Below are 4,573 nucleotides of genomic sequence, written 5' to 3'. Positions count from 1 at the left end.
AATTCAGTGGTCTACTCTGGTTGTGACTGACCAACAGGATTCATTAGGATTCAGGCCATGGTAATTTAACCATTTTAATATTTAAAACTCTGTTTGTAGGTAAAAATAGTTATTATAGTTGGATGTACCTGGTATTTCATTCCACAGAAGACATAAGACACAACTCATGAGTATGAAGTCCTATAATCCATAAGGAAGGGAAACCCTAACTCAGTCATTTCCTCTCTTTAGGACACATCTGTAATGGATTTATGAGTGCTAAGGAGTGTGGAGAAAAAGGTGGAAAATGTGTTAAAATAGATCAATGTGCCATACCTCACATGCGATGTAGTTACAACACTGATTGTTGTTTGAAAGTATTGCCCAACCATGACCCGGTGAGATTCTTTTTATTCAACCAGACTTGTAAAGCAGAAACTTTTAAAAAACATGCCAGTATACTGTATAGTGTTAGCATTCTTTTAAGCTGTTCTTACTTGTTTCAATAAATGTAGGTTTCATTGTATTCATTTTTGTTGTTGTTTTGTTTTATAAAATTGTGTTGTATTGCTTTAGATAGTGACTGTGAGTTAGTATGAGACCTTGACATTTCAACAGAATATCCATTATTTTTCTGCAGAGTAAATGGTTCCAATGATAAAGAAATATTACATGGATAAAGAAATCCTGTTCTACCAATGGTTTGACTGCGAATCCATTGCACCTTCTCCTTCACAATAATATAATTTTCTCCAAGATTTGTTGCCATGGCGTGGATATCCTGCTTCAAGGACAGAGACAATCATTATTGTATATCTGCTTTACATGCAAAAACCGTGATAATCTGAATAAAGGCATTCAAATTTAATTCTGTATCTTTGTTGCCGGGAAAGAGTTTCTCTCATAGAATCATGTAGTTGGAAGAGACCTCGTGGGCCATCAAGTCCAACTTCCTGCCAAGAAGTAGGAAAATTGCATTCCCGACAGATGGCCATCCAGCCTCTGTTTAAAAGCCTCCAAAGAAGGAGCCTCCATCACACTCTCGAACAGAGAGAAGAAGAAGAACTTTATTTTTCTATCCTGCCTCCATCTCCCCAAGGGGACTTGGGGGCAGCTTACATGGGGCCAAGCCCAGACAGCATACAATTAAAAGCAAAACAACAGCAAGTTGCAAATTAAAATAGCGCACAACAGCATAATCGTAATAAACAAGCATCAAGGCAAGAGCAGGGCAATTTTGGAGGGGAAAGGAAGCCAACATATGGGCTGATTAAAGGGTAAATAGTTCAGGAAGGTGGATAGAAAACATTAAAGGCATAGGAGATATCATGGAAACAGAGGAATTTAACAGGATCAGAATCAATTTAGTTTAATTTACATAAATGAATAATGGTGTAATATAGGAATTCAAATTACATGATGAATTCAGGTCACAGAACAAATAATTTCTCATAGGAGTCATCAGTCGAAAGCACAACAAAACATCCACGTCTTCAATTCCTTATTTATTTATTTATTTATTTATTTGATGCATTTATTAACCGCCATTCTCAGCCCTTTAGGGCGACTCATGGCGGTGTACACACATATAAAAGACAATTTACAAAGAGGCAATTACAACAACATATAAACTACATAACAATTACAAAAACTACACTAAAAATCCGCTTCGTCTCATAGTGGAATCATAACCAATCTCATATTCCTTGTTCCATTCCAGTCATCTTTACCACATTGTTATAGCACTTAATTAAATGCCTTCTCGAACAGCCATGTCTTGAGGCTTTTTTGGAAGGACATGAGGGAGGGCGCCTGTCTGATGTCTGCAGGGAGAGTGTTCCACAGCCGGGGGGCCACCACCGAGAAGGCCCTCTCCCTCGTCCCCGCCAAACGTGCCTGTGAGGCAGGCGGGATCGAGAGAAGGGCCTCCCCAGACGATCTCAAGGTCCTCGTGGGCTCGTAGGCCAAGATGCGGTCCGAAAGGTATTTTGGGCCGGAACCGTTTAGGGCTTTGTAGGCCAAAACCAGCACCTTGAATTGGGTCCGGTAGCAAATCGGCAGCCAATGGAGCTGGGACAACAAGGGCGTTGTATGCTCCCTGCCACCTGCTCCAGTTAGTAACATGGCTGCCGCGCGCTGAACCAGCTGAAGCTTCCGGGCCGTCTTCAAGGGCAGCCCCACGTAGAGAGCGTTGCAGTAGTCAAGGCGGGATGTGACCAGAGCGTGTACCACCGTGGCCAAGTCAGACTTCCCGAGATACGGGCGCAGCTGGCGCACGAGCCTGAGCTGTGCAAATGCTCCCCTGGTCACCGCTGACACCTGGGGATCCAGGCTCAACGATGAGTCCAGGGTCACACCCAAGCTGCGAACCTGCGCCTTCAAGGGGAGTGCGACCCCATCCAGCACAGGCTGTAACCCTATACCCCGTTCGGCCTTGCGACTGACCAGGAGTACCTCTGTCTTGTCTGGATTTAATTTCAGTTTGTTCGCCCTCATCCAGACCGTTACAGTGGCCAGGCACCGGTTCAGGACCTCGACAGCCTCCTTAGTAGCAGGTGGGAAGGAGTGACAGAGTTGGACATCATCTGCGTACAGATGACACCGCACCCCGAAACTCCGGATGATCTCACCCAGCGGCTTATGGAATATGGTTAGGGAGGGTGCCAGCCTAATCTCCTTGGGAGGGAATTTCAGAGACAGGGGGCCACCACTGAGAATGCCCTCTCTCTTGCCCCTACTAACCTTGCCTGAGACGGGGGCGGGAGCGAGAGAAGAGCATCCCCAAAAGATTTTAAGGACCGCGAGAGTTCATAGGGGAGGAGGCGGTCACACAGATAGGCAGGTCCTGAACAATTTAGGGCTTTGTAGGTGATAAACTGCACCTTGAATTGGGACCGGAAACTCATCGGCAGCCAGTGGAGCTGTTTAAACAGGAGGGTTGACAGCTCCCTTTAACTAGCTCCACTTAACAATCTGGCCGCCAACCTTTGCACCAGCTGTAGTTTCCGAACCATCTTCAAGGGCAGCCCTATCTAGAGTGCATTACAATAGTCCAATCTTGAGGTAACTAAGGCATGGACCACCATGGTCAAGTCAGACTTCTCAAGATATGGTCCAGCTGGCGCACAAGCTTTAACTGTGCAATGGCCCTCCCTGCTACCGCCGACACCTGAGCATCAAGCATCAGCGCTGAGTCTAGGAGGACCCCCAAGCTGCGGACCTGTGTCTTCGGGGTTGGGGGTGGTTGGTGGGGGGGGGGGGGGGTACTGTTGCGCTGAGTCAATTTGTTGCGCAGTAGAAATGTCCAATATGCCCAAAAACCCAGTGCCAAAGACACAGACCAGTCAGAAGAAATAAAACAGTAGAACTTTACTCTTGGATGCAGAGTTGAAAAATAAAACAGTTTGGCACACTTACATAGTCACTGTAAGTAATACAGAATAAATCTTCTGTGTTTTAAATCATAGAGCATAACAAAATAAAACATGGTTACTTCACCATAACATAAGCTTCTTGCTTCTTTTCTCCAGCAATTCAAACTTCCAACTGCCAAACGTCTGCAGAAGCTTCAAATTGTTACATTTTAAAGGTGTGGCCTAGCTAGCATTCTGCAGCTGCAGTTAATCAATTAATACCCTTGCAAGGCTTGCAAGGCTTTTCTGTTTAGGCTTTCTTTAACACACACACACACACACACACACACGGCTTAAAGCAATATACCGTAATACCCCTCCTCGTGTTAAAGAAACCTTCACAAATCAAATTCAAATATTCCCAAGTTACTTAGAAACTGGCTATGTTTCTGTGCTCCCAACGGCTTGGTCAAAATGTCAGCTAGGTTCTTTGCACTTTCACAATATGTCAGTGAAATTATTCCATCTTTCACTGCATCTCTGACACAATTATATTTTATGTCAACATGTTTACTCCTTTGTGTTGCGGTTTGTTAGTTTATATTGAAATTACACAGCAGTCTTCCCAGCTCCAGGCCCCAAGTTGAAGTACACAGAGTATAAAAGGAAAAAATGTCTTTACTCTGGAGTAGTTAATACATGTAGCTTTATAAAGAAAAATACAGCAGCATTGAAAACACATTGTCCATCGCAGGAGAAAGGAAACTTACAACGCAATGTATTAATCTGCTTCTTTCCAGCAATCTTTGGGGAGTAGTTCCATCTCTGATCACTCCATCTCATCTACTACTTGCATCAAGAAAACCTTCACCTGATATACATTCACCTTAACTTGATTGCTACATTGTCCATGTGTTCTTCCTCAACACACATATAAGCAAGAGATGATTCTTGTCAAGACTTACAAAATCATATACTGTAACACTCCTCCTTGTGTGTAGAGGAAAACACAATACATAATACAATTACATGGTACACTCAAAAATTCCCAAATCATTCAAAACATCCTGATGTTTCTGTACACTCAGTGGTTTAGTTAGTACATCAGCTAGATTTAGATTTGTATTACAATATACTATATCAATTTCACCATTTTTCACTGCATCCCTTACACAACTGTACTTAATATCTACATGCTTGCTTCTTTGTTTTACTCTGGCCTGTGTTGCCATTGTGATGCA

The 4,573-nt window shown here is 43.4% G+C and overlaps 1 long non-coding RNA gene across 1 annotated transcript; it reads left to right on the top strand.

The window, feature by feature from the left end:
* Positions 1-279: 279 nt before the first annotated feature.
* LOC137095872 (uncharacterized) lies at positions 280-847 on the top strand. Its single transcript, XR_010909022.1, has 2 exons — positions 280-377; positions 620-847. It is a non-coding gene; the product is annotated as an uncharacterized lncRNA (long non-coding RNA).
* The last annotated feature ends 3,726 nt before the right edge of the window (positions 848-4,573 follow it).

The sequence above is a fragment of the Anolis sagrei genome, chromosome 1 (assembly GCF_037176765.1).
Source record: "Anolis sagrei isolate rAnoSag1 chromosome 1, rAnoSag1.mat, whole genome shotgun sequence".
NCBI lineage: Eukaryota > Metazoa > Chordata > Lepidosauria > Squamata > Dactyloidae > Anolis > Anolis sagrei.
Note: the sequence above shows the minus strand (reverse complement) of the source record. Positions and strands in the feature narration are given on the sequence as shown.